This window comes from Triturus cristatus, chromosome 4_1 (genome assembly GCF_964204655.1).
Source record: "Triturus cristatus chromosome 4_1, aTriCri1.1, whole genome shotgun sequence".
NCBI lineage: Eukaryota > Metazoa > Chordata > Amphibia > Caudata > Salamandridae > Triturus > Triturus cristatus.
Window position 1 is genome coordinate 873,682,724 of NC_140585.1, and position 26,193 is coordinate 873,708,916.

The 26,193-nt window shown below is 46.0% G+C and overlaps 1 protein-coding gene across 4 annotated transcripts in view; it reads right to left on the reverse strand.

Moving 5' to 3' along the window:
• The window catches only part of PLXNA4 (plexin A4), a 1,024,340-nt gene that overhangs the window by 971,332 nt on the left and 26,815 nt on the right, over positions 1–26,193 (reverse strand). Inside the window, exons 1-2 of one of the 4 annotated variants that reach the window (XM_085653589.1) lie at positions 18,179–18,301; positions 12,643–12,803 (exon numbers count right to left, since the gene is read on the reverse strand). The exons of 1 other annotated variant lie outside the window; for it this stretch is intronic. The gene's annotated coding sequence lies outside the window, so the exon portion shown is untranslated. Of the gene's footprint in view, positions 1–12,642; positions 12,804–18,178; positions 18,376–26,193 lie in introns of those variants that run through there. 2 more of the 4 variants (XM_085653590.1, XM_085653588.1) reach the window with 2 other exon arrangements.

The window sequence follows — 26,193 nt, forward strand, 5'->3', positions numbered from 1 at the left end:
GTGGGAACATATGTGTCTATTCAATAATATAGGGACTAAAACAGTTTTGCTGGTACAGTTATTGGCTATAACATTAAATTTAAAACCTTTTTTGGGGCAATCAGCATAGAAAAGGTGTTCTTGAAAATTGCACTTTAGAAGAATGCATCCTGTAACAGGGGCGACAATGTACCATGATGCTGACCCTCTTAAAGTCAGTGTCTCAACAGGGTTTGAAATTCCCGCCCAAAAATGTGACCTTTTTTTACAAAATCATCTTGCATGGTCGCTTGTCCTGAGTGACAGACCGTCCTGTACAGAGACGGGAGATTCCAGCCCAGGCGGTGGCTCTGAAAAGCATGCAGGCTGAGAAGTTACTTGTCAGGTAACAGCCATTTAAGGGGATGTTTTGGCTGGTATGGATACACTGTAGAAGTTAACTTTCACTCAATTCTGATGTATGAAGTTTATGGTTTTGTAGCATGTCGTAATATAGTAAGTGGAGAGTTTTTTTGAGTCAATTCTAATCATGCCATCTTGCCAGCAAAAAATACTTCATGGTCAGTTGATTTATTTAATATATATATTTTATGTTACTTGCCAGCATGTGCCTAAAGGCCATTTTGTAGCACTAGGTAATGCGGAGTATGGCTCCTAAAAATATTGGCCTGCCCATCTTTGCTCCAGCGTTCGTCTTTGGTGTGTAGGCTTCCTGCAGGATCCTGTCATTGGAAGTAAGCTCTCGTTACTCCTTGGAGGATCTAGATCTGCCGCAGAAGGGCTTGGCTGGAAACCACGGGCCTCGTAAGCAGCAAAATAAGTGAGTATTGTCTGTAAAGTTTTCCAACTTTACACATTTTCCTAGATGTGATGTATCCAAATGATCGTGCCAATTGCTAGAGGGGGTGAGGCTTTCATGTGCCAAAATAAGGGATCTGAAAATCAAGAACCTCTACAACTGGCCCAGAATTGAGACTTCTACCGTGATCTGTGGTTACTGGAAAGTCCAGATATTTTCAGAGATGTAGTAGGCCCGGAATCTTGCTATTAGAATGAGATCCGTCCCTGCCCAAATATTCCTCATAATATGCCAGTGGCCCGCTAAGACCGTACACACCTTTTCTCACCAGCGTCGTAAAGTAATTCCAATCTTTACAAACACTCTTGCAGAAAACTCTCCCTCCGTATCCTTCCTCTGAGCATCAAGAAAGACTCTTCAATGAGTCGCAAAGAGAGATCTAAATGAGAACCAATTTTAAGGAACCATGATATCACACCACAGTTGAATACATTAATAAAACAAAAATGATAAAACGCAAAACAGCACAGAAGAAATAACAGCTTCCAACTAACCGAATACAATATGTTTGAATAAAGCGCAGAAAAATGGGAAATCCAAGCATAAGAGCAACGTCTGGAGTTCCATAAACTAAAGATCCTTCTGCAGCCTGGGCAGGGACACTGGATGTGTGGGCCAGGTACTGAGGTCACCAGATGAGAGAACGAATACAAGCATGAACGCGATTTCTTATAAAGCTCAAGGCCGACCCAAGTCATCATGGCTCTAGAATTGGGAGAAGAAGGAGGGTAGAGGAGCAACATACTCCACAACCATCAGAATTGATGCCATTTGATTGATTTACAGGTCCCAGCTTGATTGAAAATGTAATAAAGAGAGCATGGGAGAGCATTCCAGCTACCGAAAACCAAGTCTCAGAAGAACCTACCCCCACAACTATCACATTGAAAGTCAACAAAATGAAGGTGAGCTTTTGTGCAAAGACAGCGAGAGGAGCATGAAACTTGAGATGGTTAGACAGACACAGAAAGCATCCTATGCAAGGCATGATGGGCCAGCAAAGGACCTTGAAGACCAAATGTTGTTAAACAGAAAACCACAAAATGTTCTGGAGTCACACAAAGATAGGATCACATTTCTGAAGATAAAAGTCAAACTTCACCACAAGACTCCGGATAAGTAGCACGTTTTGACTGGCAAGATATTTATACTGAAGAATAGAGAATTTTCGCAGAGAAGTGAGTTCACTAGAGTTAAGATCAACTCAAGTAGAGTCAGACCGTCCTCATGTGTGAACACGGAATGGATTGCGTACCTGGTGCATTTCACAAGTTTAAACTCATGGCAGTGTGAAGTAACACAAAGAAAATACAATATTAGGCTTAAGGAGTAAACTACAGAAATGACTATGTATGTAGCTCCCCTGGCTACACACAGTGTTGTTAACCTACTCAATAGAAGGCATTTTACCATGGTGGGATGAATAGAACTCTGAGCTGGCTCTCTCACCTACTTGTAAACAATGCCACAGCTCAGAGCAGGCTTAGCGCAGCCCCCATGGTACGTCAAGGCACCGAGAGGAGGGAGCAAGAGAGGAGAGGTTGATAGGAAACATCAGTGCAGAGGAAAAGAGGGATTAAAGGAAGGGGGGTGAAGGAGTGATCGTATGAATACAATTATCTGCCCTCAAATGCTCTTATCACACCGGCTGGCGGACGTTACAGGTAATATTCAGGTCTGCATTTACCAAATGAAGAAATGTGACAAGGGAGAGTCAAGGAAGACAGAGGAAGAGGGGAGGGAGAGAAAGTGAGACTGAGAAAGAAAAGCATAAGAGGGAGAAAATAGAGGAGGGGAGAGTTAAAGCAGTGTGAAAAGGAGCAACGGAGCGAGAGGGATAAGATATGTAGAATTGAGGGAAGAGTAAGGACTGTGAGAGGAAAGTTGAAGAGAAAAAGTGATATAATGATCGAGAGAGAGTGACAGGAGGAGGGGGGGAGGAGGGAGACAAGCCAGAAGAGTGGCAACCGCTTATTGCTATTCTTCTCAAGCACCGTCTGTGAGATATGGTCCTTAGCAACGCGATGAGACAGACGGGAGACCCGTATGGCTGGAAAGAAGTGTCCTGGGCCCTCTGATGAGTTCAGTTGTGAGGGTCCAGCATTGCATGGGTTTGAGACCATACACCCCTGCCTAAGTACAGGACATCATCTTCCACCTGACCATGGTGGTTCTAAGATCCTTCTCTACATGGGCTGAGGAAGCAATAGTCTGGCGTCTCAGCCGGACCTCCAGGAGAGAAGAAGAAGTTTTTCTCACTTGATTCCAATCTAGCGCAATAGGGCAATGCACATGTCATGCTATGTTATGGTTAAGGAGGCTCACTACTGAAACTGGGGGTGTTTTTTCAACAAAGTTGCTTATTAAGCCTATCACACAAGGCCCAGCAGTGCAGCCAGTGGTCCACCCAGGAAACATAAGTGGAATCAGATGGCTCTCTGGCACACCACATGTGGCAAAATATATTGTGTCACTTTGATTTTTAGGGGGGAATCTTAAAACCTCTAGTACCGCAGATACATACCGAAGAACAAGACACTGTACAACCACAAACATTTATGGGCCCAGAAAACCTCCAACCTCCAGTGGAGCACAACTGGGCAGGAGAAGAAGATATTGTGTTAACGGGAGGGGACAGAACCTCTGGTGCAACACTTCGGAGTGGAGAGCCTCAAGTCCGGACGAGTAGGTCTGTCGACATGATCCTAAAGACGCCCTACCAGGCTTCCTCTCAAGAGAATTTGGGGAGCCCGGCCGCACCTGCCCAATGACTATCAACTCAGAGTTGGATTCCGCAATTGAGCCCCCTATGAAGTGTAAGCCAGAATGGGACTCCTTATGGAGTGTTTGTTGCACGCTACAAATATCCATAAATAAATTATTAAATGATACTTCATTACCAACTGGAGACAGATGTTAACACAGATGAAAAATTCAGAGTGGGGAGACCAAACCAAAGTAGAAGTCAACAAAAGCATGGATGCTTTTGGGTTCTTCTGTAGAGCACTGCCAGACCTCAAAGCACTATATCTAGTAAGTACTTATGCATCACATCCCAGCGCGTGTGTGTTGTAGGGTTCTTCTGTAGAACAATACTACCAGACCGAACAACACTATATCTAGTGTGTACTCATAAGACACTGTAATGCATGAACACTTCAGGGTTCTACTGGATCCCTCAAAGACCTCGCCGCTCAGTGATGACGTCGCCTTACGCGACACCTCGTCGCCTGTGCTGCCTGATCAGCCTATGGTAGCGAAGGCCCACTGATCGCTTCCCCCGCTCCTCGCGGGGTCCCCTCGGTTTCGCCGCAGTAATGCGTTATGCTGACACCGAGTTTCCAGCGCTGGGTTATTTCCAGCATGTCTGCGCGCCGCTGACAGATAGCTTAAAAATAAGATCAAATGCGCCCTCCTCTCCCTTGAGCCGGATGGGAGCGATTGTGAAGGGAGCACGGATATAAGCCACGAACCAGAGTAAACTGCTCCACCACCGTGTAATCTTGCTTTACAAACGCGTTTCAAATATGGTGTTTAAGCGCCGCAGAAGGGAAATGCCATTAAGAGCAGTGCAGACATCAAGGCTGTCACTTGGAGAAGGTGGCTGAGCCGCAGACAAGGGCTGCCTGCTTCGGAAGCATGCAGGCCCCTTCACGGGCGCAGCCTGCGGGCACCCTGCACGGCACCAGCAGGGATACGCGTGTTGGCGTCTCATTCCATGTCGGCTCTTACCACAAAGGACATTGTTTCCAGTGCTTAATTTGAGCCAGTGGTGGCCACGGCACCTATTTTTGTGGGCCAGCACTTATTTTTCTGCATCACGTATTTACCAGCATAAGAGAGGGAAATATTCACAGCTCAGAAAGACGGAAGAGTAAGTCGGCAAAGCCATCTCAAAGGGAGAAAGCTGGAACCTGCAAGAGGGAGAAAATGGGACAGGGAGTGTCTGGTAGTGAAGTAAAGACTTTCAGCCTTGGTATGTGGTGTGCATGTGTTTGGTTGCACCACTTCTGGCTTCTGGCACCGGCACTCTTTCTGTCACAAATTAAGCACTGCTGATGGCCCAGTGAGAGATTTGTTATGACTGCATTACTACAAACAGCCCCTAGTAACATGAAGATTGACTGAGAAAGATGAACCAATGCTCCTTCTCGGCGACCTCTCTGGATGTCAATAACCACTATCTTTTTTTATAGCACGCAGCTTGCAATTGGTAGGGCATCACAGCACGTTTCGATAGTCCAGGGCAGTGCTTAATTTGAGCCGGTATTTTCTGGTGCTCAGCACCAGCACTTAATTGTCAATACCAGCACTCGTAACAATCTGCCAAATGGTGGCTTGGTTTGTCTAATTTATTGTTGAGCACAACAATAGCTGTTTATTAATTCATCGCACATTTAAAATGACTAATACCTGCCTCCCATGCCATTCTCAAAGCTTTGGGACCTGTAACAGTCTGAATTGACATGCATGTAGGAGTGAGATTGTTAGTTGTTGCGCTGGTACTGTCATTGGCAGCGCTGCCATGGGTGGTGCAAGCTGCAGTGGCCTTCGAACGAGGGCCCTGGCACTTATATTTTTACAAGTTAAGCCCTGGTTCACGGGTTACTTAGCAGGCGGGGCCAAGGATTACGACACAGATCACAACCTAACTTGTGGAGTTGTGCGGTCTCTTTCTTGAATGATGATGTATCTGGGTTAGGAGAATGTGTCCGCATTGAGGACTTGTTAGTTTGCGTTCAGCAGTCAGTGCTAGGGGCGCTCTCCTAACTGTTTCCATTTCCTAGAGAGCGGAAATGAGACAGATAAACTGTTTCCCCTGATTACACAATCTGACCCATCCGGCTTTAAACATCCAGACCTGACATAGTAACCACTGGTCCGAGACTCATCTCTTACTAGCGGCGGGCGTGCTATTCTGCTCCCAAACCTTCTGCACAGGTGTACGCTTCTTTGACATAAACAACATTCATACCTGCCATTCATCAGAAGCTGGGACCTGGACATCAATGTTGGGGGTTGCTAGCTAGAAGGGGAATGCTTCAGTGGGTACAAGAGTGGCTTCCTCTGTGAGGAAACTCTCCAATCCAGAACAGGACCAGAATAGAATAGAATTCATTCAATGCCATCAGCTGATAGTCATGACCACGAGCCGCGTGCCACCGCAGGAGTCCCGCAACACAGAAAACCAGCCCTGCTGCTGGCACAAGATAGAAACCTTGGTGGCAGTCTGACCTGAGATGATAATGATTAAAAAAAAGTGCTCAAAGCCTATCTTATCCTGTAGAAGCATATCTTTCAGAGCAAGGGTGAAGGGCGGGGAATGCCAGAGATACAGGCACTACCGTGCCCGGCGGTCCTCGACTCATTTCTGCTGACATTGAGAGCATAAACTAGACTAAACAGCTTTATGAAAGCATTTCAAGATACAAATGGGTGAACAGCCAAACTCCCGGCAAATACAGTCTGTCTCTCTCTTATAATTACAATAAACCAACTATAACCTAAACATTAGCCATCACCCCTAACATTTCATTAAACCTGCCCCAACACAAAAATGTATCCTGAACCCAAATGTAACTTCAAACTTTGCCCTAATTCAAACACTAAACCTCACCTCTAACTAGTTTAACTCTAAAACTCAAATGCTAACCCTCACCCTAAACCTAACTGTAACCCTAACCAAAACACGAACACTCACTCCAAACCCAACTCTAAACCTAACCCTAACCAAAACACGAACACTCACTCCAAACCCAACTCTAAACCTAACCCTAACCCACACACTTATTCTCACCTCAAACGTAGCTGTAAAGAAAATTCTAATGGAAACACTTACCCTCACCTAAACCTCAACTTTAACCCCTAACACAGTTCCAAACCTAAGCATAAAACAGTGACCATCTCCAGCACTAAGAAAACATGTGTCGTTTTAAATAGATTCCTCCTAAATATTTATAAAGATTTTTTTTATACTACGCAATTACCTTTTTCTTTATTTCCTGAAGCAAGTGTTTCCCACTACCTCTTTTCTTCATCGTGTTTCCTGATGGTGTGTTTCTTCGTTATCATTTATTCATGCCCCTCTAAGCAGGGACCAGCCAGCGAACCTCACGGCACTATGCAGGGGTCCTGAACAGAAGCCAAGAATGTTGCCATGCGAGTTTACATAACTGTCTGAAAGGCCCAGTAACACATCACATCCACTGCTTTTCAAATACATGGATTTTGTTTTGACAAGGGCTGATTTTGGTTCCAAGCTCTCTATTGTAAATGGAATAATATTAAATCCATACCATATTGTCCTGCGCTTCCTCTCTATTTGGCAGCCAACCCATTCTTGTCTGGAAGGAGCCAAGTTGGATTAGGGCTATTTTTGCAGGCAGACACCTGATCTTGGCTGCACCGACGCCCGCCTCATACTTCTTATATAAAGCAATGTTTCATCTTCATTGCGGAGTTCTATTCCAGGAAAAATGTCAATGAACAACAAGGCAGGGTGCCAGAATGCCTCTCCTTGGCCAAACATGAAACAAATCACCTCTAAAGCAGTTTTGTGGCATCGAGTCAAAAGGGCCCGTTAAGAGGGTAAGCGAAGCAGCACCCGGGCTCATCTGTTCATTGGCTGGTGAGAGATCGATATGGCGAGAAAGGCTTCTCAAAACACCTGAATGAGCTCTTAACAAGATACAACGACACTGCTCTGGAATTGCAATACCTCCAAAAATGTGACATTGGTACCCCTCCATCAATCAACACAGATACATCCCTGACCTTGCGGACCCTTGGGAGTCCCCCTGTAGGTTGATAGTGAGTAATGCTTCCTTATTGGTAACAGAGCGACCTCATGGTGTCGTGACGCAATAAATGACCTGTATTGGCGCTTGCTTCGGAAAAGGACTTACCGGCCGACTTGGAAATGTTCAGCTGATTGGGGCATCTTTTAGACTCTCCTGCAGCACCGCGCTGACAGTGTGAACTTGCTGTGAAGACCGTGCTAACCAAACTACTTTTTCCTCAAACATTGACTGTGCACCCGCTCTCTTTCCTCCTTTATCACAGGATCAGTGGATCCAAATTGGGAGTGTTCTCCTAACAGTCGGTAAAAGAATTGACCTTCATTCCTAAATCAAGGTGACCTCGAGTATAGATGCAACCACCCGGACCTGACCTAGGCCTAAAATTTGAGACAGGCTCTTTATTTGCTGGAAGTGGGGCACCAATGCCTTCCTCTTGCTGAGATCAATTTCGTAAAGATCCTTACTGAGTCCAGCTGTGGGACAGTGATCAGTTCAAATAGGAGAGTGGAGGAAACCCTCATAGAGAGAAGGACTTATTCACAGATTCTAGCGAGAAGAGGCATTACTGACAGAGAGTCGGCATTATTCGGAGAATGGAAGTAGAGGAACAGTTCATAAAGCGTCAAGTCACTATACATAGTGTGTAGAGGTTATATTCACCGAGCGTAAGCATTATTTATGCACAACGGAGGCATTATTCATAGGGTGAGGAAGTTTTATTCATGTGGAGGAAGCATCTCGGAGAGAGAGGAGGCGTTACTCACAAGGAAGAAAGGCATAAATCAAATTATGAAAACTTTAATAGGTTGGAAAAATCATTCATAGAGTAGACAAATGATTCCTAAAGAGATGGCATCATTCATTGATAGCAGGCCTCATTCGTAGAGAGCAGGGACGCTATTCATGGAGAGAGGAGGTCATCTATCTAGAGGGTGGAGAAATGATCCATATAGTGGAGATTCATTCGTAGAGTGGAGACACTATGTTGAGCGTGTAGGCGTTGTTGAAAGAGTGTTGGTACACTATTCCTAGGACTTATTGAAAGAGTGAGGAGGCATTAGTCATACTGGGTGGAGGCATCAGTCTCAGAGGGTTAACGGTGGCACTATTCATATCGAGTGCAGGCATTTTTCTTCTAGATGGGGCATTATTCATTCACTCAGCTGCAAAGTGTCAGAAAAGTTCCGGTGCCCAAATATGCTTGCCGGTGGGCTCCACCTGCTCCCGCTGGACACAATTGAGTACTGCTCCATATGCAAGTGTGTAAATAAACAATATGTATATATATATATATATATATATATATATATATATATATATATATATATAGTTTGACTCGTATCCCTTTTTCGGCTATAGTGATCTTATATTGGAGTATGCCAGCTGAACACAGTTACTACTCTGCTACTATCATACATGATTTTCTGGCTGGTACCCCTGCAGCTCGTCTCGTGGTTGGCCCCGGCTTTCAGGCTCCCCCTGGTTCAGTCTGGTAAGCGTGTTGTGTCTTGATGTGAGCAGCTCCTCTGCATTCCTAGCCCTGGAGCCACATTTCGAAGACCGTGACATTCCTGCTCGCGATGACCTTGGGTGATGCAGACACGTCACTCTGTTGCAACTTCTGTCTCGCCAGTAGGATGTTTCGCAAGAAAATGGAAGTCATTGAGAAGTGGTGGGCAGGCTCTGTCGCAACATCTTCTGCAAAATGCTACTAACGCAGGAAACACTGGGCATCCTGCCCACAGCGTGGGGTGGTACACCTCGAAGATGTCTGCTGCCGAAACTCGGTAAACCAAACAACTGTTGGCCTATTTTAAAACACAAAGGCCGATTAGAGACCACATTTCTTCACAGCAAGTTGGGCAATGCCATGGTGATGCCACCATTGCTCTTGTATCACTAATGTAGCATCAGCATAATGTAGATTTTCAGCTGCCTCAGCCTGGGATGAATTTCTGCTTCTCCCCCAACTATGCAGGGTGATTATTCAAAGCCCTGACTACCTGTGAGGGTCAGCCTTGTCAATTAAATACTTCACATAATCATTAAAAAACAAACAAACCTGTATTATAAATTATAAGGATGAAGCACATAGCATGCCTCAATCAGAAAAGATCACAACAATATAAACAGGAAATACGAACACGAATAAAAGAATCAGTTGGTATTTTGTGACCACCATTGTGCAAGCTTTAAATGCAAAGAACAGAGTCAATGCATATATGAAAACAATCAACACATTCGTCTAAACATAACATGCCAAGAAGTTTGCAGGATGTCCTCTACTATTTAAATACCCGTCCTGTCTGATAAGGTCAATAAGAGTGCCCTCCCAGCTAGGATTTGTGGCCCATACTTAGAATGTGACAAACGAGACTACAAGTCCCAGAATGCAAAGCCATGTCTGCTTGAAGGCAGCCATCCTGACCTCGATCCACTCTCCAGCTCTCTATCACCTAAAGCATGGTCCTTGCCACGAGCGTAAGGAAATTTGAGGGGGCCCCCCTTGCATGGGACGTGGAGGGTCCTCCTCCAGACTCAATCATGAGCTCTCCGGCCAGAGTAATGTGCTGAGGGAGACCCCTGGACTTTGCCACCCCCCCACACACACGGCAGGGGCTGCGGGGGCCTGTGTTAAGCCACTGGTCCTTGCATAATATGCCGCTTCAGTCCAGCTTTTTTCTTTGAGTTCTGGGACCTGTTGTCTTGTTTATTCCATTATAAAACAGGACTGCAAGTCCCAGAATTCAAAGTGAAAAATCTGAACTGGTGCAGCACATCACGCATGGACCTGGTAAACTTAGCAGATATGTAGGAGCAAAGACAGAATGGGATACTGTGGGATCTATAGTTCTTCAATTCTAAACAAAACTACAAGCTTCAAAAATCAAAGATTATGACGAGGGCCCGGTAGCTATTCTGGCCTGTGGTAGAATGACATGAGAGATTTGTATGGTATAAGGCAGACTACAACGATAAACTGGTCCGTACCTTCTGGAGTTAATCTCTCTTTTTTATGTATTTAATGTCCAGGCGTAAGTTACAATGGAAATAGCGCTCTTAGTGGGGATACTAGCGCTCCTACAGAAAGATGGAAAAGGCCACCAAGTCATTCTAAAAGGGTGGTGAATCAATCCCAGATTGAGCAATTACTGAGAATTAGGCGAATGCCTCCTCTGCCACAATCAATGCATTTCACCCCTTCACTGAAACGGCCCAGACTTTACAGGTCAAACATGCTGCTTGACCAATAGTGTACCCAGCATAGACAGCATAGTTCCAGAGGGAAAGTCCTGCACCATGCGTGGCCATCCCAGAACCAAGGCTCAAGCACATTTTCACAAAGAAAGGCCCGCCGTGCAACCCAGTCAATGCACAGCGGTCACGGAGACCCAGGGTGTATGTGGCACCTTGCACTAGTCCTGGTTTTTAGTCAACACTAATTTGCATCCTGTGAGTTGTAGTTTCGCTTGCAACACTGCAAGTAGGAAGGGAGGCAGGTTCAAAAACCCCATTGTTGTTGCCTGAAATCAATACAGAGATCAGTATACCAATAGCCTCATAACTCTTTATTTGGCAACGATTGCCATAAAAAGCACATAAAACCTAATATCAAGTACAATAAAACCATTACACAATCAGTTAAATATTTTGGCATAAAATCCAGTCAACAGCAGCAGCATAGTTAAATAAGTACAGACGTAGTCTGAATTAAGAAACAAATGATATAAAAATCTATAAAAATCTAGTAAAAATCATAAAGTACAATACGTAGCTAAGGAAGGTAGCTAAGCCCGATACATCGCTAAAGGGGCTAGCTTTTTTTGATTGATTTTCCACATGTTTACCAAAAAGCGGGAGACAGCAAATATGATAGGTTGGCTAGTATTAGTTCTTAATATCCTAGTCGCTCACCGGAAATCCCCGGTCCCCAGATTGCGTCAAAGCATATGAGTAAAGATGTGGCCAGCTGGCAGCCATGGCATTCTATATGTGCACACCACAGTGGTGGCCCATTTTAGAAGCCATTACTTTGAAACTGTTGTCTAACGTTGAAGAGTCGCTCTCTCCCCGAGCACTCTATTAATTAGGTTTGCTTAGAGCTACAGAGGCCTCTGGCTGTTTCTCCCTCCAGTGGCGCGCTCCCAAGCACGTGGCGGTGCTCATGCGCATTAGGTCTCTGTGTTCCATCGAAACGCTCGTGTTACTGACGTGCTGCTCCTGCACAGTAATTGGCCTGCAATAAAAGCAACATCAAGCCCTAATTCGTTCTTGTTTATTGCAGATTCGACGGCACCACAAATTAGGAACGGCTGATGTAATCGAGTAAACAAGCAGGGCCCTCGCTGTAGACTGTAATTACCAGCGCAGAATCACTAGTTTCACTAGCAAGGTGTACCTTTTCACCAGCATTACACAGCATCAGCCAGACATTGCAAAACTTACGCCTGGACCGAGTAGTCCACAGATAAAAAAACGCAACACACGTTTCGAGTATATAATTATCACTTTATGGCAAAATGCTTACATTTAAGTTAAAAGAAGCCTACGACTTGTGTATATGCATAGATTGCAAATTTCCACATATTGTACATTTCCTCTATAGCTCACTGTGCTTTGGATATATTTCTATGTGTTATTCTCCCTCTTAAGACTGTAGTGCAATCACTAGTCCTCTCGAAACTTGAGGAACCGGCCCCCAGGAACAAAAATGCCCCCCTCCCCCCACTCCAAAACCAGCTCCCACCATTCTGGCCGGTCGGGAAAATGCCCGCTATGGCCAGTCCGACCCTGAGGAAGATGCTTCTACAAGACAGCCTGCATTACCCACAAAGCCCTACATACAGAAACATCTCAAATACTTAGAAATCAAACAATTGAGAGCAGGGAGAGGCCGGGTTCGGAGAAGCTCCAACTCTCTTCTTCTCATTCCTCCCAAACTTAAGAAGAAATCATCCCAAGCACACTCCTTCGCAGGAAACGCCCCTAGGATTTGGAACTTACTTCCTAAGTATCTCCGCTGCAACCTCTCCTTTCAAACTGAACTGCTTCAACACGCACACAAGCTGATCCGCAATTTTCCAAAGATCCAACCCTCATCGACAGGATCCATTAAGGGGGTCGCCTGAGTCTTTCAGTCCCGAATCTGTCTTCAACGCCGTTACCTGAAAATTGCATGGTATTATATTTTTGTTATCTATGTTGCCAAATGCGATGCTTTATTGCCCTATACTTTAACTCTCCGACTGTTTTAATCCACAGAACTCCCCTCATGTACTTCTTTTCAACTTTTTCACATAACATGTAAAGTGATCTGATACCCTCGAGTCTAGCTAGCGCTATATAAAACTCAAAAATAAATTAATAAATAAAGGGACCACCTCTGTTATTACCTTTGACACCGATGACCATCAAGCTCCCTTGAGCTTCTACTAGTCAATGTACATGGGATTCACAAACACCACATTCATTGGCTGTTGCTCTACCCGTCCAATTGATAGGCACTCATGTATATACGTATATGGGGACCTCCAGATCCCAATGACTGGTAATGGCTCACAGAAACCCACCAGGACCCCCTCTCCTGCTGTCATCATCTAGACATGAAAACTCTCAGAAACTTTCTGCTCAACCATGGACCCAAGAATCATCAATATGCAGATGATGCAGACATATAACTGAAAATCTCCACCATTAGGGTCATTAACCACCTCAGCCATTGACCTCTTAATCATCCAAGAATCAACGCCAAAGACTTCAAGCTGAGCCTGAATGAGACAGAATGTGTCCTCATCGTCAACAGCAACAACATGAAACGGTAACGATCTTCACAGCATGAACCCCAGATCACTGGGATTCAACGTTAACTCTGGTCTCTCCTTCACAGTGCCTATTGACAAGAGAACACAGACCGCTTGATACCAGAAATCGCTTCTATACGTAGCCAGCTATACCTTCACGAACCAGGCCTAAGAGCCAATGTCAGTACCCTAACCTGGACAGTGGCAAGATGCTCTCTGCCGGCGTCAATGACACTTCCAAGCCATCATGAAGATCGCTGAACACTTCCACGGGTACCACCAAAGAGCTGGAAAAGGAACATTATATCTCTGCCACTTGTGCATGGACACCAATCACCCACAAAGCACATATCATCTTCTGGACCTTTAGTATCAACTGCAGATCAGTAGTGGTGAGTGCCCCACTTCGTGGCCGAAGAACTGGAATGTTTTAATTGAAGTGTGTGTGTGTCAGAGGCGTTTTAAGGCATGGGCGAATTGGGCAACTGTCCAGGCCTCCACCTTCCAGGGGAGCCCTATTAAAATGATCGGGATAGATACAAGACTCTTCCTATCTCCCTAGCTCCGTCTTTCTCCCTCTCTCGCTCCCTCTTTCGTTTTCTCCTCTGCTCCTTTCTCTATTTCCACCTCTGCATTCCTACCTCTGCCTCTCTTTACCTAGTGCTAACTCACTTTTCTCTCTCTCTACCTATACATTTTTGTATGTCATCTCTCACGACCTCATGAATCAGTAAACCCCTACCTTTCTCTCTCACCCTCTCTATACCACAGCTCTCACAAACTCACCATTGACGAGGGCTTACAATAGCTAATATGAGTAGAAAGCTTAATGTTGTTTCAAATAGGAAAACCCAAAATATCATGTTTGGAGTCCCAAAAATACCTATGGTAGCCTGAGTGTGTTTTCTGTAATTTGATGAATTAAATGAAATGAAAAGGCTAATGCAGAAGTAGTAGCGATGCTACAGTAAATGAGGTACAAGTAACCGTGCTGTCAAATGACCAGTTTAAAAACATGAAAGGATCAATGCTGCAGTAGTAAAGATGCTACATTAAATAGGGTGCAGACAGTGCCACTGGAATTATGTGGCAGGAGAGGGCCAAATTATGTGCCAGGGTCGAATAAATTATGCGTAAAAAAAAGCTAAAGAATGTGGCACGTTTTGTAATAATGCTGCTTCCTTAGCTTATCATTTTTAAACTTGGTAATATTGTATGGGTAGTGGTCGCACCACAGTAGTACCTCCTTAACACCCAAATATAGATTTGTGCAACAGAAAGGTGATCAGTCCAGCTTTGGAAAGGGTCTTCCACTGCGCGGCAACACATGTTGCTGCATTTTTATTAAGTTTTGAACCATTTGAGCTAGAAACATTTCTTTTGTTAAAATCTGCGACACATGATGGATTATGTGGCAAATATATAATAATGCAAAAATTGCAGCACAATCACATAATTCCAGAGGTTCTGGGTACAGGTAGAAGTGCTGTCAAATGATTAGTTTAACAAAATGAAAGGATTAATGCTGCAGTATTAACAATGCTACATTAAATAAGGTATGGGTAACAGTGCTATGAGATTACTAGTTCAATTATATTAATGGATTAAATCTGTAGTAGTAGTGATGCCACAGTAAAGAAGGTGCAGGTAACCGTGCTATCACATGATTTGTTTAAGTAATTTTTTTCCCCTGCCTAACTGCTCAAACCAATATTTTAATGACGATATGCAAAGTTGCGACTCTGGAATATAAATTAAGTGAATAGCATTTATCGAAGTCTTAAAGCCAAAGAAAAGACATTCGACAGCCAGCTCAAGAAGGGATATGACTAGATAGTCCAGTAAGTGGCATCCATCCAGGAAGGAAGCTCATTGGCTAATGCATCCATTGAAGAGATCTGCGCAAGTGCAATAAATATTTATCACTCTTTTCAGGAAGGTCCATCATCGGACACTCAGTTCAGGAAGTGATGTCCCTAAACTCTCAGTTTGGGAAGTCATGACACTAGTAAGCAGGAAGTGTGACTTCATTGAACATTTGACTTAGAATAAAGCATTAAACATCTGAACAAAAGGCATCATTAAACTATCAGGTTCCCACAGTGACATCATCAGACAGTTGTGTTATTCGTGCTGGATATAAGAGAGGGAAAGGGGGATTAGAAGACAGACATAGAGGGAGGGGGAAAGGACCCTTGTGGACGGGGTCACACTTCCCAAGTGAGTGACGGGGCGTTGTGAATAGCCAACCTTAGGAGTCTGGCTCACTGGTGAGCAGGGAGAGTGGGAGTAAAAGTCGTAAAGCATGAGTGTGGAAGGGAAGGGTAGCGGGAAAGAGGCAGAAGGGAGTGAAGAGTGACAGTCCGGAGAATCAGCGCTCTAACAGACAGGCAGAAGCCGCGAAAAAATGACAACAGCCATTACTGCCGGCAACAGAAACCTCTTGGGAGGCAGGAGAGCGTGCACCCCTGACCCCTTCTCTGTCCATCTCTCACCCAGATATATGCATTTACCTTTGCGGTTGAAGGGGAGGGTGTAGGAAGAGAGACCTGAGGTGCCTCATTTCCTTAGTTTTTGGGGCTTCTGGTGGGACACAGGCTTCAGGGTTCACAGGGCAGCTCTTCTGAAGATGGTGAAGGCCTGCTTCTAGTGAGGGCCTATGCTTGTGTGGCTTGGACTTGAATTTATTAGCTCAAGACTAGGGGGGTGTGAAGTTGCAAAGTTGGGTGGTCATCTTTGCATAGATTGTTTTAAGTTCTCAAGCTTCGTGAAGTGTGAACCTTGCAAAGTTCCGACCCACGCCAACCCCAAAGCTACAGTACTCAACCCCTCATTCAACGCCCCCCCACCACTGCACCCTCATTCCTTCCCCAGGCATTATCCCTTGTTGCTGTTTCCAGTCCCACCCTACGCGGGCAGAAGGGGCATCCGGAAGCGTACACTTTACCCAACCCTTCTCATGACTTCACTCTGGGTCGCCAGGCCCATTGAGGCTCCTTTGAACGTAGACATACGACGGTGGACCTCAGTATTCCTAGCTCTTCGCCTTGAGAAGCACTGTCAGGGCAGCACTTCGGGCAATGCAAAATGACCACTGTTCAATCCTTCTTTAATTACTTTGGGATTTTTTTACTTTCACCAAATATTCTAGAATTGGAGTTAAAATCGTAAATTTGCCCTTCTAGAGTTGGAGCGCAGGAGCAGACGTGTGCACAATGCTTCCATTCAATGTTTCATGGGCTAGAGCTTGTGAGAGTGTCCTGTTACAGGTTCTTTGAACTGGCCTGTGAGGAGCATACAGGATATGGTACTTTTAGGGAGCATGGACAGTGAAAATGTCATGCGCCATTAGAACTCTCAAGTTACCCAGCTCAATGCACAAGTAGCTCACGTAAGTCAGATGTTTTTGTGTTGCATGCAGCAAAGACGATAGGTTTTGCCTGTAAGACCTATTGGCTTTGCAATGTTTTTTTAGTCATGCTGTACAGCTTCACAGCTGCTGTGCAGCATTGTTTAAAAAACACAGACACAATGCCGCAGCTGCTATGCCATTTTGTAAGCGAGCAAGCGCCTACAAAAGGACACAGGTTTTAATTTTGTTTTCCGATCTGAGATGGATTGGTATATACATTTTTTTTTTTGCAAAAGTGCTCTTTTGAAACGTAGAGCGCTTCTTTTAAAATAAAAAAATGCAATGGATGAGTGGGTTACAAGAGAGGTGGGGTGAAGTAACATGGCAAGAGGGGACATAAACAACATAATGGGGAGAAAACAGGAGGAAAGAGAGGAACATTAAGCGAGGGAGAATGAAGCAAGCATTCAAGAGAGCGCGCAACATGACTGTTGGTTGGGGGAGAAGCAAATGGGTGAGACAGCGAGCAACAAGGAGGGCAGAATAGCACATGAGAGATATAGCTGGAAAACACATGCACTCTCATAGTGAGCTTAAACATAAAAATAAGTAGTTCTCTAAAAGCAATCGGACGAAGCTTAGAAGTTTGCAGGTCAAAGAGATGGTAAAAAGACTATGCTTCATAAAAGAGGTTCACACATGATTATGGGAAGGCTGAAATAAGGAAACCCATCCAATAGAAAGCAAACAAATGAGAGTGACAGCAAAACCAACCAATGGTAAGCATTGGACAGGCTGTTCTTGGTAATCTCACAATAAAGTCTTTCGCAACCGGACAGCTTACGCTGTTTGGTAGGCTCGACCTAAAAACCAGGGCTGCAACTACCAGAATGCAGAGAAAACCCTGGATTGGTGGAGCTTCTTACTGGCAAAGGTGAGAGCTCTGAGGCAGTCCACTCAGAAAGTGACGCTATTAGACTCTGCACTATCAATACCAACTGCAGAGAGACAGGGCTATCTTGGCAAGGGACGTCACTTACAGAGAGAGGGCCAGTCCATTCTCAAGGCAGCGGCAGTGATGTCATCGGCGAGAAATGAGGTATGAAAGTTTTGGGAGGGGGGGGGGGGGAAAGATGCTGAATTTCTGCTGCTGCTGCAATGAGCCTAGGCGACTGGCCATCCCGTCCCCGCCGCCTGCACGGTTTTGCTGACATGTTATTCCGCACAGTCAATGAGCTAACTGTGAAATCCATCCCGCGGATCAATATGAGAGCTGAGCCGTCCTAGTGAGACTACGGGAGCCCGCCCCGTGCAGCGCGCGCTGAAACAACCGAGGCGGACCGGCCTGGAACAAATGTTCGCAGTAATGAAGCGCTATCATTCTTACTCTTGCAAAGCAGGAACACTTCCGGAGTTTCCATTCACGGCCAACGTTTTACCTTACAGAGAAAACCCACGCCTTGGGAAAACGCGAGGATGCGTCAGCCCCCGACGCCTGCTCACAGGACATCCCTAGGGCATCTGCCTGCATCGACGTCACGTTCACCGTTCCTATGCGACTTCCCCAACCCTTACCGCATCTGCCCCGCTCCACCAAATTAACTGCAGCTCCTCGAAGCGGCGTAGCGCCGTCTGATTTGGTTAAGTCAACCCTTAAAAAAATTCTATCGATTTCCGGTGGCCCCTTGTCAGTAAGCCTGGGGTGCGCACTTTCCACCCTGCCAAGATTCCCAGGTCCATGCGTGAATAGCAGCTCCAGTCCAGGTATTTTTTCTTTGTATTCTGGGACTTGTAGTCTTGTTAATTCCATTAAAAATTCTGGAATACAAGTCCCAGATTTCAAAGAAAAAAAAGCCTGGACTGGAGCATCTGATCACAAATGGACCTGGCACTATACAGGAATGCCTCACAAGCACACACAAGCCTCACAAACTTCTTTTCCAAGCGTCATAAAGGAAGAGAGAAGGACAGCCTGACTGTGCGAACAGCTCAGATCTGACATTATCCGAGAAAGCCCGACAAGGACTATGCCCAGGGTCAAAAAATGCAAACCAAAATAAACCGGCACAGCTGCCTCATTGCCCACGTCACCAGCCTGTGCTGCATTTACTCCACCTTTGCTTTTCATGCTCGGAATTTTGAACCCAATATTGCAATACGAATATTAACCTTCTAGCCCCAGAATGCACCATGCTGGACTGGTTAAAGACTTCATACATAGGGCCACTTCGTAGCAGTGCGGAATATTGGGACTCGTTCAAGGGCCGTGTATACTGGATGATGGGGGAGCACCTCTTCGGGGGTAGACCAGATAAACTAACAGGATCCAGTCCCGAGGGCACCCGAAGAGGCACTCGAGAAGCTTCCTTCAATGGGTGTATGTGGCCAGCACTAGACCTTGAAGAGAGGATCAGACCCTCAGAGGACGCAGGTTCCTCTGAAACACCGGCAGACATGTCAAGCTTCTAAGGTTCATATAGGAGCAGCAAACATTGTTCATGATATGACTGCAGGATTGTTTTTTGTGTCTTGGTACTTATGGTCCTGATTTTATAATGGGCTAAACAAGACCGCTAGTCCCAGAAGTCAAAACAAAAACCTGGAGGTGATGAGCTACTCAGACTTGGGCCTAGGAACGCTGAGCCTTTCACACCCAAGGTGCCGGCAGCTTGTGAGGCCCATGTCTCTGGGAGTTGCCTAACTCTCTAACAGTCCAACAAGTCTGCCAGGAAATCTCTTGTTTTCCCATAGGTCCATGCCTCAGCCATGGCTCTCTGTACTCTCTATTTGTTCTGTAGGTGTGCGTGTGTGGCACTTTAATCCAGAATCAGATTGGTACCAGGGGCAATCGGGAAATGGCCGAAGGGTCGGTAGCCGAGTTCCAGCTGTGGGCTGCTTTTTTGGGCAGCCTGGGGGCTGTCTGTGCTGTTAGGATGCCGCCAGCGGCCCAGTGGGTGCCTGAGTAGCCTTTCTAGAGGCAGATGGGCTGAGGTATCACTCCCTTTCTCTGGCAGGGCCGGCCCATTAATGTATGCTGATTGAGCGGGGGCTGGGGGCCTGAGCAGAAGTGGTCTCACTTGCATTCATGTGTTGCTCAGCAGTGTGAACTAATATGTGCATTTTTTTTGATCTAAGTGAAGTTGATAAAACATGCCCCCACCCCCTCTTCTTTTCATAAAACTTCACTGAAGCACTGTTTTGCAGAAAGGCAATACGCAAATGTGGGCCACTTTTTTTTGGTGTGCCCTGGCTGATTTTTTTTTATCCCAATCCAACCCTACATTCATCCATTTCTTGATTTTGATCGGCTAGACTTCTGGGTTGTGTTGCCCATGAATGGAATAGGACTAGAAAAGCTAAACTTCAACTCCCAGAATGCAATATCCAGCTGCCTAAAAAGCCATAGCTAGGTGTTAGCTTCACAGGAGACATTGGCCTCTTGCAGTCATCTGTTCTCTTTCGTCGCATTTAAGCACCGGTTTAAATTGCTTGGATTACTTGTAGATGTGTGATGTTAGCATTGAAGGATCATCTTTGTATGCAATTACTATATCCCTAAGCCCCTTAATAACAATACAATTCTTCAGCTATATTTACGGCCTGCCAGGCTAGACTATTTCTGTAGTGTTGAGAGGCTCCTTTGGAGTGAAAGTTCCGCTTTACAAATATCCTTTTAATAATAATAACATTGATTCTTCTTCTTCACCAATTGGAAGTCTAGATGCGTCTAAATTTCCATTTCAGAGCCTAAATCTGAAGCGATTTGCTGCCGATCAGTCAGAGCCCGTATCAGTAGTTGCGACTCATGATTCCTAGTCAGACAGCGTCTCAACAAGAAGTTCCACAGGGGGCGCTGTGGGTCAGAGAGGCGCCACAGGGGTGAGAGCGCAATGGGGCAGCGGAGCTGGCTGCGCCAGGGCTGAATAGGAATATGCTTCTAGTGCTTTGAAGAATAATAGAACATTTAGGCCTGGATTTCTTGAGCTCTGGAATCTTGGGAACCTAAAATTCAGGGCATTTCAAGTCCTGGGGCTCAGGAAATTGCAGGCTCGATAACCTGGATGCTTAAGGATAGGAAGTCTTGGAAACATGGAGACCTAGAACGGAGGGACCCAGACCATCGAGGGCCTTGACCCTTTGAACCCTGGTAGCTTATAAGCTGCGTCCAGGGCGCCCTGGATCTGTGCCTTGGAATGTGGTGCCCTAGAATGTAGGTCATGGATCGAAAGAACACAGTGTCTCAGATCTTGTATTCCTGGGGCCCTGCAGTTTTTTGTGCCCTGGTGACCAAGGGGAATTGATTCTTGGGGATCCACAGTCTTAGGGAATTGATTTATTTTTACTTGTAGTGTTGGGAATCTATAGTTTAGGAGCCTGGAAGACTTGGGTGCCAGGATTGAAACACAGACTCTTTCTCTTCTAAACTAGGGGAGATCTTTTGTCTTCAAGACTTGGAGTTTTGGGCGTTGCGGATTTGTTGACCTGCTATCTTGGTGCCCCAGAATCTACAGCAACTAGAGTATTGTGAGCCAGGAGCCTTTGGATCTTCCCCTTTTGAAACCACTAGTTTTGGGGGCATAGGTGTTTTGGGATCTCAAGAGGTGAAACTTGGAGTGCTAGGGCCCAGCTTAAAAGGGTTTAGAGCCCACGGGTCTGAAAGGGCTACACTCCTGGGCACCTCCAGCATTGTGGACCTGCAGTTTCATGAACCTGGAGTCTGGATGGCAAGATTCTATGGGAGAACCATAGCATCAGACACCTAGTACCCTGAAACCTGAAATGTTGAGGACTTGGAGTTTCAGAGGCCTGTGCTCATTGGGTCTGGGGTCTAAGAGACTGCAGTCTTAGCACCCTCAGAGTTGTGACCCTTGAGTTTTCGGGCCCTGGGGTTTTGGGGGCTCTTGGGGTTCTTAGGGGGTTGTAGCAGTGGATACATAGTCTTATGGGACTGGATTTACAGGGTTATGTGATCTGTGGGATTGAAAGACTTCAGATCTAAATTCTTGAAGAACTGCAGTCTCAGGGCCACGAAGCAAGGGGCCATGGAGTCTTGTGAAACCTAGGCCTTTCAGACCTGGAGGGTTCAACATCACAAATCTCAGGGACATGCAGTTTGGTGGATCTACAATTTTGGATCCCTGTTGTCTTGCGGCCTAATGTTTGGGAAACAGCAGTTTTGATGCTTATGGTCCAAAGGAACCAGAAATCGATGGAACCCGGAATATTGAACCAATGATATCACAAGTGGCTGCACTTTTCTCGGAGTATGGAACCATGCAAATCTAGGTAGACACAAAGCCCTAAAATGGCCGTGTTACATCACAATCAAAATGAAACCTGCTGTTTCATAACAAACTCTCATTCCAGTCATAAGGGAGTGTTGGTTCCCCAATGTAGGTGTGACTATTGGGACAAAGCTCGAACCATTAAACTCTTGGTCCTACTATAAATACCTGGTTGAAACAACCCAAGAAGTAAATTGGTGTATGAATAAGAGTACACATCTGTGCCATACCCTTTGGGATATGGAAGCATTAAACGTTTGCTGGGCTGGTAAATGCTTTGATTAACCGCCAGTAATCGCCATTTCTCCGGAGTCCATCTTCCTCATTCCAGTCCAGTTCTTTGTTTAGTTCAGAGTGGGCAATGAGGAGGTGACAGGAGGTAATGCTTGGGTGTCACATGCACCTCCTTCATAGTCAGTGTGGTTCAGTGGGAGGATTCTGCCAGGCAGAGGCATCTCTAACACCCAAACACATGCGTGTCTCCTGAAGGATGGGAGAAGGACCAGGCCAAAGTGCCATCCTACTGCAATCCATCAGGGGATGCCTCCTCTATGAACCGGCTTTAAGGACTTCTAGGAAAAGGCTCACGCGCTCTTTTAAGGGCCAATCAGGAAGAAACATGGTTAAAGCAGCCATGCAGAGTGCTGCAAAGTAACTTACCAGCCAGGCAATTACAATCAATACTGAACAGCAGATACACATAAACAAGCACTAATACAAATGTGATGTCTTCAGATTAGTCTGACAGCATCGGCATGCGAGCGTGACAGCACGAGTGAGCCGCGCCGCGCTGCGCTGGTGTATGTGTGCATCGGATGTGAGGCTGCTGCAGCCACAAACATGCAGGAAGGACATTCCATACCCCACAGCAATGATCAACCAAACCTGGAAAGGGAGCAAGAGCGGCCATGGCCTAGATTTGGAGGTGAACCTCAATGCACCAAAAATAGGGTAGAGGTTGCCATTCCAGACACGGGGAAAATGCATTATTCCATACGAAGTGCAGGGCTGAGCGAGGTTTTATCACTGGCCTACAAACACAATTAGAACACTTCTCCTGGGGTATTGTGCTTGTTGTGACATATTGTGGGTTTTGAGTGGCACCGGGGTCTGTAGGCCTATTAGGGGCACTGTGGGGCTTGCAAGGGTAGGGAAGGGGAAAGACCATGGCATGGAACGAGATGGAATGACCGCTGCCTCTAAAACTCAGCCCATAGAAATCCAGTAATGGTGCACAGGCACCAAGCTAATTGGTGCTTTACGCACCCTGAGCTTTCCAGGACTTCCTTTCAGCCTGACGTAGAAGAACCGGCTCTCCTCCCACCTGTTGAGAGAGGTCGTCTTTACACCCTCCTCAGCCACCCTTCCTTCTCCTCGCCTCGCCTTTTCCCTTCCCCACCTCACCACACGTGTGACTGCGATCCCGCGCTTGATAAAGTTGTTTCTGACGTTAATGTTATGCAAAACTGCCATGAATTCAGCTTTAGGTACCAATTATTAAACCGGTAAATGCTACAGAATAAAATTATGCAAATATCCTAAAGTAAATTAAAAGGCAGCGGCGTTCAGTAGCACGTGCTGTGTAACAGCGATTCCCTAAACTGTATGTAGCTGATCAAATAAAGTGTGCCTCTCAGGCCCACGGAGAATCTATGTGGAGCTCGGTGTGTTTTTTAATTGATTTTAAACCATTTGTAGACATTTTGTATTTCATTCACAAGTTTATGGGAGGCAAGAATGATAGTTTTACGCATCCCCGTTGGCCAAAATCCCAAATGTTGGCCTTTGCCTGTGAAGAGCAAAGATGGTAGTTTGAGTGAGTGGAGTTGAAAGGTGCTGGGGAGCATCATTGCCTGTTACAGTCATTCTTCCTCTGGGCCCCTGAGCCCTGCATACACAAGGGCCACAATGACGCTCAGTGTAATGATATGTATTGTTTTCTGAGCCCATCTCAATGGAGTTCGAACGTCAGCGTTGCTATTGTTTACATTAAAGGTTGTTATGTTATAGCAAATTATACATCCCTTCGTTGCATGGTTGTCTGCATGCCTGGTCTCAAGGAATCGGTCACCGATTGGAGTTTGTTTTCTGTTCGTATGTGTTGGATCATCAGTAGAATGAGTGTGGTTAATATGCTGATATGTGTTTGATTGTGTCTCTTAATGGTTAGCGTTGTTTGGTGTGTGAAGCTGGTGGTGTTTATCAATTCTGGTTCATGACATCTGGGAGGGTTGGTATTTTCCAGTTTTGAGTTTGGTGATACCCACTGATAAGGAATATCTGTTCTGTGCTGCATTGGTAGGTAGGGTTCTCTGTTTTATCTAAACTGTTTGGATGGATGGAGGTTTTGTGTTCTTTCCTAGTGAAAAATGTTCTTGTGTGTGCATGGCACATCTCTCGCACCATCATTTAAAACAGACATGGCAAAGGTTGGAGTACAACAAATTTTCCGGATCGGCACATAACAGTGGCTGCGTGGACGGGAGAAGAAGTGAATCCTTTCTTCATCGCACTGAAGTAACTTACCGAGGTAAGAAGCACTCAACAAAAATGTGCTATAAATAGATAACTAGAACAGGAGTGTTTTCCTCACCCTATCATGTTTGTGTACTTCAGCCCTTGCCACCATTACAAGAGATTGAGGGAAGGCTGGTGTGGGGGACTGTTAAATCAGTGTTTTCACTCTCTGTTACAAGTAGCCACCGACACCAGTCTGTATCAATTCAAGTACAGCCACAGTGAGCAGGAATCACCAACACGAGTGCTCCACACCACCACAGTGAGCAGGACTCACCTTCACGAGTGCTACTCACCTCAACAGTGAGCAGGAATCACTAACATGAGTGCTCCACACCACCGTAGTGAGCAGGAGTCACCTACAAGAGTGCTCCTCACCACCACAATGAGCAGGAATCATCTACATGAGTGCTCCTCACCACCCCAGTGAGCAGGAATCCCCACAGGGAGCAGGAATCACCTAAACGTGTGCTCCACAGCACCACAGTGAACAGGAGTCACCTACAAGAGTGCTCCTCACCACCACTGTGAGCAGGAATCACCTAGGTGAATGCTCCTCACCACCACAGTGAGCAGGAATCACCACAGTGAGCAGGAGTCACCTACACAAGTGCTCCTCACCACCACAGTGAGCAGGGATCACCTACATGGGTGCTCCTCACCACCACAATGCACAGGACTCACCTACATGAATGCTCCTCACCACCACAGTAAGCAGGAATCACCAACACAGCTGCCCCTCACCACCACAGTGAGCAGGAATCACCACAGTGAGCAGGAATCACCTACATGAGTGTTTCTCACCACCACAGTGAGCAGCAATTAGCACAGTGAGCAGGAATCACCTACATGAGTGTTCCTCACCACCACAGTGAGCAGGATTTACTAACATGTGTGCTCCCCACTACCACAGTAAGCAGGACACACCTACACGAGTGGTCCTCACCACCACAATGGGCAGGAATCACAAAATACGACTACCCCTCACCACCACATTGAGGAGGTTTCACCACAGTGAGCAGGAATAACCTACAGGAGTGCTCCTCATCACCACAGGGAGCAGGACTCACTTGCATGAATGCTCCTCACTACCACAGTGAGCAGGAATCACCAAGACAACTTCCCCTCACCACCACAGTGAGCAGGAATCACCTACACGAGTGCTCCTCACCACCACAGTGACCAGGAATCATCAACACGATTGACTGCCCCTCACCAGCACAGTGAGCAGGAATCACCTACATGAGTTCTCCTCAATTACACAGTGAGCAGGAATCGCCAACACGAGTGCTCCACACCACCACAGTGAGCAGGACTCACCTACATGAGTGCTCCTCACCTCCACAGTGAGCAGGAATCACCAACACGAGTGCTCCTCACCACCACAGTGAAAAAGACTCACATACATGAGTGCTCTTCACCACCACAGTGAGCAGGAATCACCTACACAAGTGCTCCTCACCACCGCAATCAGCAAGACTCACCTACATGGGTGCTCCTCACCACCACAATGAGCAAGACTCCCCTACATGAATGATCCTCACCACCACCGTGAGCAGGAATCACCATCACAGCTGCACTTCACCACCACAGTGAGCAG